Genomic DNA, 14,471 nt, shown 5'->3' with positions numbered 1-14,471 from the left:
TCTGTAATATGGGTTTGTTCTCAGCGTCGTGATGAATACCTGAGTGGTCGAAACATTGTCAATAAATCCCACGGGAGCATAGAAGTCTTTTAGTCTTTTAACTTTCACAAGCTTACCGGGAAACTCCCCTTAACTTACCCCAGAGTCCAGGCCCAGAGTCCAGGCCCAGAGTCCAGGCCCAGAGTCCAGGCCCAGAGTCCAGGCCCAGAGTCCAGGCCCAGAGTCCAGGCCCAGAGTCCAGGCCCAGAGTCCAGGCCCAGAGTCCAGGCCCAGAGTCCAGGTGAAAGCATGTACAACAACCCAGCAATGATTCTTGCGATCTGTCAACATTTAAGAGCTTTTTTGAATTTACTCCCCCAGGTCTAGCGAATTGTCCTCTTGCTCTCTTTTGTTTTCTCCCCTAGTCTCCAAACCTCTCGCACCCTCGCACTGCATTTTCACTTTCCAGACAGCTAATTTAATTTGTGAGTTAATTAACGAGGTGGACCTCAATTAAAACAATAATTGCACCGTTATGTTTGGAAGCCCAGACTGGGACACATTGCAGACACAGGAAACCAGTTGCAGCAATTGGAGCACCAAAGTAAATGTTTACTGCAGATACAGAAAGATGAGAAAGATGAGAAGATCAGAAAGATGGCTTCGTGATATTCATAGTGATATTAGTGATATTCATATTTACTGGACTATTTTCTGTTGTTACATGTCATGGTAACTAGAGTTAGGAGAAACAAAGTGCTGATGAAGAGAACCATGTTGATAGAGGTGAGGAACACTTACTCTCCTGAGAATGGAGAAAATAACTTGGATTGGAAATCAGTTCTGAGACGTTGAGATTGGGGCAATTCAGCAAGGAACGATTGCAGGCCAGCACTTGCAATCGCCTACAGTTTTCTGTATATGTCCGTTCGTTGTATCCAGGCTGCTGAGAGAAGTACAGTGGTGTGTTGCTGGTACCCCCTCTGATGGGTTGGTAGCTCACAGCTTGTTATCCAGGCAGGGAGTGGAGGAGGCAGGTTGGACTAGGTCAGATCATGTACTCACACTAAGTCTCACATTAATCAACCTACTTCAGGTTCACTCTTTTTCTATCTTTCTCTCTACTTTTTTCTCTTTTTATAAGAGTTGGATGATGGATTATCATACAGAAAATGATACCCTCTCTCTTTATTCCCATATGTTCTATGCCTACATGAACAAAAGCACTTGCATAAGATCAGTGTCCCATGATGCCTGTAATGGTCCCCGTGAGATGAACAGAGACCAACATCCATGATTTCTGTCACTTGCTTGTCACTTATGAACATTTTTGAACATCTTGGCATAATTCTGTTATAATCTCCACCCGGCACAGCCAGAAGAGGACTGGCCACCCCTCATAGCCTGGTTCCTCTCTAGGTTTCTTCCTAGATTTTGGCCTTTCTAGGGAGTTTTTCCTAGCCACCGTGCTTCTACACCTGCATTACTAGCTGTTTGGGGTTTTAGGCTGGGTTTCTGTACAGCACTTCGAGATATTAGCTGATGTACGAAGGGCTATATAAAATAAACTTGATTGATTGATGCCTGTAATGGTCCCTGTGAGATGAACAGAGACCAACATCCATGATGCCTGTAATGGTCCCTGTGACATGAACAGAGACCAACATCCATGATGCCTGTAATGGTCCCTGTGACATGAACAGAGACCAACATCCATGATGCCTGTAATGGTCCCTGTGACATGAACATGAATAAATTTGTCCAAGGTAATGTACAGAACAGAGGTGTTTATTCCACTTATTCCACAGTTGTCAAAGAAAACAATACTCAAGCACGAATTTACAGGTAGATACAACATCTTTTCGTTGATATTAAAATGTTTAAGCTATAACCAAGTTCATACTTTCTCATCTTTTGGTTGCTAGTCGTTCGTTCGATTAGTTCTATATTTATGGACGCGACCCAGTTGTTCGTTCTATATGTTCCGTTGCCATGCTCACTGACAACATTCTTATCCTTGCTTGCTTGCTAGCCAACTAACTACGGCTAACACAGTCACAACCTCGTCAACCAGAGTAACAGCAAAGTAACTGCATTTGCATTTGTTTAAGCTGCTTTCAGTTGACATTCAATATTTAAATAATGATTATTTCTGATTTTGCCTGAGTTTGCCTTCTCGTCAAGACACTCAAAACTGTTCTTTACGAGGAGATTGCATTGCATATCAAACACTATGCTAGAAGCTACCTAAGCTAAACAGTTTGTTGCTAGCAAACCTGCCAATATACAGTGCATTAGGAAAGTATTCAGACCCCTTGACTTTTTCCACATTTTGTTACGTTACAGCCTTATTCTAAAATGGATTACATCATTTTTTCCCCCTCATTAGTCTACACATAATACCCCATAATGACAAAGCAAAAACAGGTTCTAAGACAATTGATGTATGGATGACTCATAGTGAAGACTGGGTTCGTGCAGATAACCAACAATTTACGACGTTTGGAATGAGACTAACGTGAGGTAAAGTAAATAATTCATGAATTTAGAAGACTATGGATCAGATATGAAAATATCTGAAAGGTTATATTAGGAAATTATTACTTTGTAATCTGAATTTTTTCCTTGGTGCCCCGACTTCCTAGTTAATTACAGTTACATGATTAATCAGTTTGATCGCGTAATACTAATTACAGAGAATCTTTGATAAAAACTAAAAGTCTTAATTTAATGATAGTAAAGACACAGCAGTGCTTAGGGTCATTGTCCTGTTGGAAGGTGAACTGTCGCCCCAGTCTGAGGTCATGAGCACTCTGTAGCAGGTTTTCATCAAGGATCTCTCTGTACATTGCTCTGTACATCTTTCCCTCGATCCTGACTAGTCTCCTAGTCCCTGTTGTTGAGGAACATCGCCACAGCATGATGCTGCCACCACCATGTTTCACCGTAGGGATGGTGCCAGGTTTCCTCCAGACGTGACGCTTAGCATTCAGACCAAAGAGTTCAATCTTGGTTTCAACAGACCAGGGAATGTTGTTTTTATGGTCTGAGTCCTTTAGGTTCCTTTTTGCAAACTCCAAATGGACTGTCATATGCCTTTTATGGCCACTCTACCATAAAGGCCTGAATGGTGGCGTGCTGCAGAGATGGTTGTCCTTCTGAAAGGTTCTCCCATCTCCACAGAGGAAGTCGGGTTCTTGGTCACCTCCCTGACCAAGGCCCTTTTCCCCCCGATTGCTCAGTTTGGCCAGGCGGACAGCTCTAGGAAGAGTGTTGATGGTCCTAAACTTCTTCCATTTAAGAATGATGGAGGCCACTGTGTTCTTGGGGACCTTAAATGAAGCAGAAATCTTTTACCCTTCCCCAGATCTGTGCCTCGACGCAATCCTGTCTCGGAGCTCTACGGACAATTCCTTCGACCTCATTGCTTGTTTTTTGCTCTGACATGCACTGCCACAGGCTAACCCCCATTAGCATTTCCGTAGGGAAACTGACGTTACAGTAGTTAGCCTTAAGATTGATAAAGACACACTACTAGGGTTAGCCCTTGCTAATGCTAACAGTATATCATCTAACAGTTAACCACTGTAATGATCACCTTTACTCTAGTAGATTTAGTAGTACATAGGGCTCACTAACTGCCTTTAGCCATTTGTGTATTTTAATATGGGGCATAGGAGCTCGAAGTAAGAGGATTCAGTTAGCACTGAGATGTTAGCCCGTGTGTCCCTATGTCATATGCTACTTTCACTGCCGTTGTGCCGAGGGAATTCGAGTAGGTAGCTAAAATAGGTAGAGGTCTGAGGCTTCAGTTAGCAATGAGTCGCTAACCTCACTGCATCCGCAGGCCACATGCTGAGTTTGATTAAGCCCAGATGAATGGATGAGTTAGATTAAGGCCATGATCCACGCTAGTCGCTAGTTTTAGCATCGTTGACGCGCCACAACAAGATGTCATCACCGACGCGCAAAGTCTCATCAAAACGTGCCTGCCCAGATTCCCTCCTCCTGATACACTCACAGCCTGCCAACAGCCAAATAACTAGCACGCATCAGGGTCAACAAGTCAGTCTCTCTCTCACGCTCTCTCTCTGTTTGTCTCTCTCTCTCTCGCTCTAAAACACAACTATATTTGTAGTTCATGGTGCGCTGTTATTAAAAAGCTGACACATTTTGATTGTAGTCTTTTTCAAGGCTTCAATTTCTCTTTCTGATAAACTTTCACTTTTCCACATAGCTCAAGACCCATTCTGTGGCAGTCCCTCATCTTATCTGTTCAAGCTAAATGTTGTGTAGCTGTGGTGGCTCTTCCGATGCCATGATCTGCCCTCTGTGCTCCAGAAGCTGTGATGTCATGTGCCCAATAGAAACGGATGACTTGTGACTCCTGTCTGGTTTAGGATTCTGAGCAGCTGGCTTCTGTTGCTCCCAATCTGGGATGAAGGGATGTTGATGAAGGGAAGGATGGAAAAATGGATGGAGTGAATTAGGAAGTTTTTTTTGCATTGGACAGCAGCACTGAGGCCTGGAAGCATGATGGGGGCCTACATATACACTGTATGTCACGCCCTGGCCTTAGTATTCTTTGTTTTCTTTATTATTTTAGTTAGGTCAGGGTGTGACATGGGGAATGTTTGTGTTTTGTTGGTTTTGGGTGTTTTTATGGTAAAGGGGTTGTTGGGTATAGTATATGGGTTTGTGTGGAGTACATGTGTCTAGTGTTGTCTATGTATGTTTAGTTGTCTAGGAGAGTCTATGGTTACCTGAATGAGTTCCCAATTAGAGACAGCTGATTTCGGTTGTCTCTGATTGGGAGCCTTATTTAGGGTAGCCATAGGCTCTCATTGGTTGTGAGTAATTGTCTATGTCAGAACGTTTGTAGCCTGTTGTATGTGCACGACGTTTATTAGCTTCACGATCGTTTGTTGTTTTTGTTAGTTTGTATTAAGTGTTTCGTGTTTATTTTTCGTCATCTTTAAAAATAAAAGAAGATGGCTTATTTTCCTAAAGCTGCGTTTTGGTCCATCAATCCTCCACACGATCGTGACAGAATTACTCACCAATACAGGACCAAGCGGCATGGAAAGCGGCAACAGGACCCACCTACACAGGATTCGTGGACATGGGAGGAGATACTGGATGGTAAGGGGCCGTGGGCACAACCGGGAGAATATCGCCTTCCTCGTGAAGAGCTGGAGGCAGCTAAAGCCGAGAGGAGGCGATATGAGGAGGCAGCACGGAGACAAGGCTGGAAACCCGTGAGTACAACCCAAAAATTTCTTGGGGGGGGCCTTAAAGGGAGTGTGGCGAAGTCAGGTAGGAAACCTGCGCCTACTCCCTGTACTTACCGTGGACGGGCAGACACCGTGTTTCGCAGTAGAGCACACGGTGTCTCCTGTACGCGTGCATAGCCCGGTTCGGTACATTTCAGCTCCACGTATCGGCCGGGCTAGACTGAGCGTTGAGCCGTATGTCATGAAGCCGGCCCAACGCATCTGGTCACCAGTGCGTCTCCTCGGGCCGGCGTACATGGCACCAGCCTTACGCATGGTGTCCCCGGTTCGCCTACATAGGCCGGTGCGGGTTATTCCACCTCCCCGCACTGGTCAGGCGACGGGGAGCATACAACCAGGTAAGGTTGGGCAAGCTCGGCGTTCAAGGGAGCCAGTACGCCTGCACGGTCCGGTATTTCCGGCGCCACCTCCCCGCCCCAACCCAGTACCACCAGTGCCTACTCCACGCACTAGCTATATGGTGCGTGTCTCCAGCCCTTTACCACCAGTGTCTAAACCACGCACCAAGCCTCCTGTGTGTCCCCAGAGTCCTGTGCGTCCTGTTGCTGCTCCCCGCACTAGCCCTGAGATGCGTGTCCCCAGCCCGGTGCCACCAGTCCCGGCACCACGCACCAGGCCTACAGTGCGCCTCAGCCGGCAGGAGTCTGCCGTCTGCACAGCGATGACTGAACTGCCCGTCTCCCCAGCGCCATCTGAGCCATCCGTCTCCCCAGCGCCATCTGAGCCATCCGTCTCCCCAGCGCCATCTGAGCCATCCGTCTGCAATGAGCCTGCAAAGCCGCCCGTCTGCCATGAGCCTGCAAAGCCGCCCGTCTGCCATGAGCCCACTGAGCCGCCAGCCAGACAGGAGCCGCTAGAGCCGCCAGCCAGACAGGAGCCGCTAGAGCCGCCAGCCAGACAGGAGCCGCTAGAGCCGTCCGTCAGACAGGAGCCGCTAGAGCCGTCCGTCAGACAGGATCTGCCAGAGCCGCCAACCAGACAGGATCTGCCAGAGCCGCCAACCAGACAGGATCTGCCAGAGCCGCCAATCAGACAGGAGCAGCCAGATCAGTCAGCCAGCCATGAGCAGCCAGATCCGTCAGCCAGCCATGAGCAGCCAGATCCGTCAGCCAGCCATGAGCAGCCAGATCCGTCAGCCAGCCATGAGCAGCCAGATCCGTCAGCCAGCCATGAGCAGCCAGATCCGTCAGCTAGCCATGAGCAGCCAGATCCGTCAGCTAGCCATGAGCAGCCAGATCCGTCAGCCAGCCATGAGCAGCCAGATCCGTCAGCCAGCCATGAGCAGCCAGATCCGTCAGCCAGCCATGAGCAGCCAGATCCGTCAGCCAGCCATGAGCTGCCAGATCCGTCAGCCAGCCATGAGCAGCCAGATCCGTCAGCCAGCCATGAGCAGCCAGATCCGTCAGCCAGCCATGAGCAGCCAGATCCGTCAGCCAGCCATGAGCAGCCAGATCTGTCAGCCAGCCATGGGCCGTCACTCAGTCCGGAGCTGCCGTCCCTCAGTCCGGAGCTGCCGTTCCTCAGTCCGGAGCTGCCATTCCTCAGTCCGGAGCTGCCCCTTACCCTGGTGCTGCCCCTTACCCTGGTGCTGCCCCTTACCCTGGTACTGCCCCTGACCCTGGTACTGCCCCTGACCCTGGTACTGCCCCTTACCCTGGTACTGGCCCTTAGTCCGGAGCTGCCATTCCTCAGTCCGGAGCTGCCCCTTAATGCAATGGGGTTAATGTGGAGGGGCATCATTTGGAGGAAGCCTAGGAGGTGGTTAGGGACTGTGGTGACGTGGGGACCACAACCAGAGCCGGAGCCGCCACCGTGGATGGAAGCCCACCCAGACCCTCCCCTAGACTGTGTAATGGTGCGCCCGGAGTTCGCACCTTAAGGGGGGGGTTATGTCACGCCCTGGCCTTAGTATTCTTTGTTGTCTTTATTATTTTAGTTAGGTCAGGGTGTGACATGGGGAATGTTTGTGTTTTGTTGGTTTTGGGTGTTTTTATGGTAAAGGGGTTGTTGGGTATAGTATATGGGTTTGTGTGGAGTACATGTGTCTAGTGTTGTCTATGTATGTTTAGTTGTCTAGGAGAGTCTATGGTTACCTGAATGAGTTCCCAATTAGAGACAGCTGATTTCGGTTGTCTCTGATTGGGAGCCTTATTTAGGGTAGCCATAGGCTCTCATTGGTTGTGAGTAATTGTCTATGTCAGAACGTTTGTAGCCTGTTGTATGTGCACGACGTTTATTAGCTTCACGATCGTTTGTTGTTTTGTTAGTTTGTATTAAGTGTTTCGTGTTTATTTTTCGTCATCTTTAAAAATAAAAGAAGATGGCTTATTTTCCTAAAGCTGCGTTTTGGTCCATCAATCCTCCACACGATCGTGACACTGTAGGAGCACAGACAGACATGGATAGTCTCTCTCTGTCTCTCACAAAAACACACACACTCTAATCACAGAACCAGTGCTAATAAAGATTCTATCACACACACACATTCATAGGCATACACATAAATATGCATGCACCTACAGTACACACACACAACATCAATATATAAACTCAGCAAAAAAAGAAACGTCCTCTCACTGTCAAATGCATTTATTTTCAGCAAACTTAACATGTATAAATATTTGTATGAACAATAACAAGATTAAATAACTGAGACATAAACTGAACAAGTTCCAAAGACATGTGACTAACAGAAATTGAATAATATGTCCCTGAACAAAGGGGGGGGTCAAAATCAAAAGTAACAGTCAGTATCTGGTGTGGCCACCAGCTGCATTAAGTACTGCAGTGCATCTCGTCTTCATGGACCGCACCAGATTTGCCAGCGACGTTGTTGCTGGTGATGTCTGGTGAGGACCTGCCTTGCAACAAGCCTACAAGCCCTCAGTCCAGCCTCTCTCAGCCTATTGCGGGCAGTCTGAGCACTGATGGAGGGATTGTGCGTTCTTGGTGTAACTCGGGCAGATGTTGTTGCCATCCTGTACCTGTCCCGCAGGTGTGATGTTCGGATGTACCGATCCTGTGCATGTGTTGTTACACGTGGTCTGCCACTGCGAGGATGATCAGCTGTCCGTCCTGTCTTCCTGTAGCGCTGTCTTAGGCGTCTCACAGTACGGACATTGCAATTTATTGCCCTGGCCACATCTGCAGTCCTCACGCCTCCTTGCAGCATGCCTAAGGCATGTTCACGAAGATGAGCAGGGACCCTGGGCATCTTTCTTTGGTGTTTTTCAGACTCAGTAGAAAGGCCTCTTTAGTGTCCTAAGTTTTCATAACTGTGACCTTAATTGCCTACCGTCTGTAAGCTGTTAGTGTGTAAATGACCGTTCCACAGGTGCATGTTCATTAATTGTTGATGGTTCATTGAACAAGCATGGGAAACTGTGTTTAAATCCTTTACAATGAAGATCTATTTGGATTTTTACTAAATACCTTTGAAAGACAGGGTCCTGAAAAAGGGACGTTTTTTTGTTGTTGTTGCTGAGTATGGAACTGTATGAACTCAAGAAAATGCATAATGTACATTCGCACATAAAATAAATACTGCATTTGACCATAGAATACGACAGTACTTACTGTAGAATTTTGTAAAAAATTGTAATATACTGTAGAATACTATACTACACACTATAGTATCCTGTCACGTTCCTGACCGGTTTTCTGTTATTTTGTATGTGTTTGACGGTCAGGGCGTGAGTTTGGGTGGGTAGTCTATGTTATGTGTTTCTATGTTTGTATAAGGGTGACCTGATATGGCTCTCAATTAGAGGCAGGTGGTTTTCATTTCCTCTGATTGAGAGTCATATTAAGGTAGGTGTTTTCACACTGTTTGTTTGTGGGTGGTTGTCTCCTGTGTCTGTGTCTATGTACGTTGCGCCACACGGGACTGTTTTCGGTTTGTTCGTTCGTTTGTTCGGTTTATGTAGTCTGTTCCTGTTCGTGAGTTCTTCGTGTATTTTTGTAAGTTCCATGTCCAGGTCTGTCTACTCCGTTTTGTTATTTTGTTAATTTTTCAAGTGTATTTTGTCTTGTCTTGTCTTTTTCGTCTTGTTCATTAAAATCATGTCATTTCAAAACGCTGCGTTTTGGTCGAATCCCTGCTCCTCCTCTTCGGATGAAGAGCCGTTACATATCCATCGATCATGTGTAGTACTTAGTATATAGAATTTTGTAGTATACTGTTGAACACTATACTAAACACTACAGGATTATCCACAAAAAAACTCTTTAGTAAATATTACAGAAATGTCTGTAAAAACACTACATTCTGCAAAAACACTAGATTTTTCTAACATAGTAAATAATACTGTATTTAATTTGCATATACCCTGCTCATTCCCCTCCTACATATCCCAATTTGTGAACCTTTACGTGAGAAACCTATATATAGATGATATATTGTGTTCCCTACACATTATAGAAAAGACTCTCTGTTCAGACCCCAGTTTTACCTACCTACAGGTTTTGGAAAATGTACTCTTTAAGTTTTTCTCCAGTACGTTTCCTCAATGAGAAAGCCTCCACTTCTATTTTAAAAGGTAACAAAACAAAAACCCTTTACTAAATACTATGGTAATAGTATTAGTATTACTACAGTCCCAAAAAACACTACAGTATACTACAGTCTGCAATTACTTTAATATACATACTACTTTTTTACTACAGTATTTATACTATAGTAAACTGTAAATATTACAGTATACTACAGTAAATACTACAGAGAATACTATAGTATCCCTACCATAGTTACACTATTTTTTTCATGTGGGTACACATCTGTGTCTGTTCAACCAGTGAAACCTGTAGGCATTATTCAGTCCCTGGGGCAAAAATATGTGCTAATAAAAAAGCATTCCCACACACATTCATGAGTAGGCTAAAGACACACACAGACACACACACAGCCTACTGACATTCACTCCAGCAGAGACTAGACCAAAGCACTTCAAGGCAATCCAACTCCAGCAGTTCATGTATGTGTCAGGTATTCACTCCACCATAGCGGAAATGCAATAAGCAGGGAGAGGAGGTGGAAATATATATAAATAGACAAACTACAATGGGGTTTTCATAACCTTGTGTGTCACTGAGAAAAGGTTGACACTCAGCTCTGACTCACATTTGACATGCCATGTTTGTTTTGGTATTGGCAATAACTGCCACTTGACCCTGGGAACCTTGTGTGTCCGTGCGCACTGCAAATATAATTATGTAAATGAGGGCTTTGGATGTGTAGATCAGAAGTCAATTTAGACAGTAGGTTAAACAGCTTGAGAGGACTAATCCTCTATAATTATCACTGGCGACTGGGCAGCAGGCCTGGGTTCAATTACTATTTGAAATCCTTTCAAATACTTGAGCTGGCTTCATTGAGTTTGCCTGGTGCAAGGGAACCAATAGGATTGTCAAAAAACTGCCAATCCTGCCCATCTGGCACTCCAGGCAGGCTAATGCAAACGCTAAACATATTTGAAAGATTTGTAATATTATTTGAACCCAGGCCTGCTGGGAGGATTACAGAGAGGATGGAACTTCTCTTTAGGGAACATTTTCTACTAGTCAGATGGCATTTTCAGGCTGTTTATAGTCATTGTCAATGTGCAGATACTGTGTAAATCTTTTCTCTCTCGCTCTCTCCCCTGGACAACTTTACAGAACAATTCTGCTGACATTAAATGGCTTTGTATTTTTCTCCATTGACTGGTTTGTTCTATTTGACTTGTCTGTGCTATTTGACTTGTCTGTGCTATTTGACTTGTCTGTGCTATTTGACTTGTCTGTGCTATTTGACTTGTCTGTGCTATTTGACTTGTCTGTGCTATTTGACTTGTCTGTGCTATTTGACTTGTCTGTTTTATTTGACTTGTCTGTGCTATTTGACTTGTCTGTTCTATTTGACTTGTCTGTGCTATTTGACTTGTCTGTGCTATGCCATTTTGATGCGTGTGGCAGTTTTCTGACATTACAACACATTCTATTAATCCATTAACCTCTAACGAGCCTCAACCCCGGATCCGGGAGCACCCCCCCCCCCCCCCCCCCCCCCCCCACTGATTAGCATCGCTAGCATAGCGTCACAATTAAATAGTAGCATCTAAATATTATTAAATCACAAGTCCAAGACACCTAATGAAAGATACAGATCTTGTGAATAAAGCCACCATTTCAGATTTTTTAAATGTTTTACAGGGAAGACACAATATGTAAATCTATTAGCTAAACACGTTAGCAAAAGACACTATTTTTCTTTGTCCACCATTTTTTCTCAACACCAGTAGCTATCACCAATTCGGCTAAACTAAGATATTGATAGCCACTAACCAAGAAAAAACCTCATCAGATGACAGTCTGATAACATATTTATGGTATAGGATAGGTTTTGTTAGAAAAATGTGCATATTTCAGGTATAAATCATAGTTTGCCATTGCAGCCACCATCACAAATCTCACCAAAGCGACTAGAATTACTACAGAGAGCAACTTGTATTACCAATTTACTCATCATAAAACATTTCTTAAAAATACACAGCACATAGCAATGGAAAGACACAGATCTTGTGAATTCAGACAACATTTCAGATTTTCTGAGTGTTTTACGGCGAAAACACAATAAATCGTTATATTAGCATACCACATATGCAAACGTTACCCGAGCACTGATTCTAGCCAAAGAGAGCGATATCGTATCATCGCCAAAATATATTAATTTTTTCACTAACCTTCTCAGAATTCTTCAGATGACACTCCTGTAACATCATATTACAACATACATATAGAGTTTGTTCGAAAATGTGCATATTTAGCCATAAAAAAACGTGGTTATACAATGAAAATAGTAGCAAAACAAGCCTGGAAATGTCGGTCGCCATCTTTGAGTGATCTAGTTTAATCAATAGCTAATCATATACTTGACAAAAAAATACAGGGTTGACAGGAATCGAAAGACAAATTAGTTCTTAATGCAATCGCTGATTTACATTTTTTAAATTATCCTTACTTTTCAATACAGGTTGCGCCAAGCGAAGCTATACAAAACAAAATGGCGGCGTAAGCGGTTAACATTTTTCGACAGAAACACGATTTATCATCATAAATTGTTCTTACTGTGAGCTGTTCTTCCATCAGAATCTTGGGCAAAGAATCCTTTCTAGGGTCTAATCTTCTTTTGGTCGAAAGATGTCCACTTGTCCGTCGAAATGCCCACTAACGTACGACCGGGACCCCGAAATGTGCCCAGCGCTTCAAAGTGCACAACAAAGCAATGCCTCAAAATCGCACTAAAAGGATATAAATTGCTATACAACGGTTCAAATTAACTACCTTATGATGCTGTTAACACCTATAACGGGTAAAAACATGACCGGAGAAATATTACTGGCTAAACTAACGCTTGGAAGGAGGCGAGTCCGATGTCCTTCGCGCGCAAGGCGCAGGCAGCAAAGGGAAGCTACTTCCGCTATTTGGTGTCTTATAGAGAAACTGATTGCGCAATCGACACCATTCAAAGCGTCATCACGCACTGACATCCAGGGGAAGACGTAAGCAGTGTCTGTTTCTCCATAGCATTTACAGTGAGCTTTAAACTGACTCCAGATCAGTGGCCAAAATGTTTGAAATCTGACTCCCTATCATGAAAAATGCTGTAGATTGAGTTCTGTTTCACTCAGAGACAAAATTCCAACGGCTATAGAAACTAGAGAGTGTTTTCTATCCAATAATAGTAATAATATGCATATTGTACGAGCAAGAATTGAGTAGGAAGCCGTTTAATCTGTAATGCAAATTATGCTAATGAGAAAACAGCACCCCCTATAGTTGCAAGAAGTTAAAGATAAGACAGCAAAGGCTAAACATTTCAACCAGTTCCATGAAAACTGATCAAAAGAGGGCATATAGACATAAACAGTCTTTAGTGGAAAGCCCCGACACGTGGTTTCAGCCAGCAACAGTGGCGGTGTTGTGTAGTAAAGAGCATCCACAGCCTAAAGGTTACCAGGATGGAGACAAGACAACTTGTTGTATCCCACTGTCCTTTTCCCCAAACACTGTGTAGGAAGGAAGTGATGCTACTATCACTTTGCAGGTTGACATGTATTGTCATGAATCTTGCCCTGGAGGCAGCTCTGCAGAGTGGTCACTAGCTGGCACAGCCACAAAGTCATACAATCTTATGTTAAACCTAACCTTAACCCTAACCACACTGCTAACCCTAATGCCTAACCCTAACCTTAAATTAAGACCAAAAAGGTAATTTTTCTTTTCATTAATTTTTCCAATATGTGACCCACCACCTGGATTCGGTCCTATGTAGCTACATTTGAAATAGTGTTTTTTACATTAGATAAAAGTAAAGACATACACTGCAGTTGAGGAACAATGAGAAAATGATTCTGCTTTGAAAGTTGCTAAACTTTTTTCCCCACTTTTGAGAAAATGGCCCGTGAATGTTTTGGTACACCTACTGGAGAGCCGTTCTTTGTCTACACCCACTAAGCATCGTTCACACCCTCTTAAGCCTTAGCCCCACCCATCTATTTAAGGATTCAGAGTGTAGTGAACAACCAAATTTTTCAACACTAAAAGTGGCGAAACTAGTAGAAAAATTCACTTTATCTAGTCCTTGGCCTAAATCCTAATCCGACTTTGTTGCAGGTCATGTTGTTCTTCACATTACCATCTCTGGTAAACACACACTATATCAAATAAAATCTAAATTAATTTATCACATGCACAGGATACAGAAGGTGTAAACAGTACAGTGAAATGGTTACTTGCATAGTGGAGTCTTTGTTTAGACATATAGCTAGCTAAACAATGAACCATAATCCCAACTCTAATGCCGCATTCAAAACATCTGGGATCTCAACAACAACAAAATGTGACTGGGAAAATTGATTTGAACACTCATCCAACTCGGAATTCCAACTCTAGAACTCAGGCCTCTTTCTAGAGTTCTAGATACACAGATCATACACGTAACGTTAGCTAGCGAGCCAGCCAACGAATGTTAGCTAGCTAGCTAGCAGTATGCTTTAAATTGTAATGAAGACTTTCTGACTAAATTATAAATGCATAATATCAGAAAATGTAGCGAGACTCCTACCCATACACATGGATGAACGCTTCTCCTTCTGTCATGGATGCCATGGTTGCCCTTAGTTTGAAGATGTACACAGGATTAGAGTTTTAAAAAATGAG

General features: G+C 44.0%; 1 protein-coding gene across 7 annotated transcripts in view; it reads left to right on the top strand.

The window, feature by feature from the left end:
* Window positions 1-14,471, top strand: part of LOC129815626 (disks large-associated protein 4-like) — a 224,167-nt gene that overhangs the window by 68,095 nt on the left and 141,601 nt on the right. For 2 of the 7 annotated variants that reach the window (XM_055869605.1, XM_055869607.1), the window contains exon 1: window positions 175-280. The exons of the other annotated variants lie outside the window; for them this stretch is intronic. The gene's annotated coding sequence lies outside the window, so the exon portion shown is untranslated. Of the gene's footprint in view, window positions 1-174; window positions 281-14,471 lie in introns of those variants that run through there. 7 annotated transcript variants of the gene reach the window in all.

The sequence above is a fragment of the Salvelinus fontinalis genome, chromosome 18 (genome assembly GCF_029448725.1).
Source record: "Salvelinus fontinalis isolate EN_2023a chromosome 18, ASM2944872v1, whole genome shotgun sequence".
NCBI classification, from domain to species: domain Eukaryota; kingdom Metazoa; phylum Chordata; class Actinopteri; order Salmoniformes; family Salmonidae; genus Salvelinus; species Salvelinus fontinalis.
The sequence above is the reverse complement of the archived record's forward strand: the minus strand, read 5'-3'. Positions and strand labels throughout refer to the sequence as shown.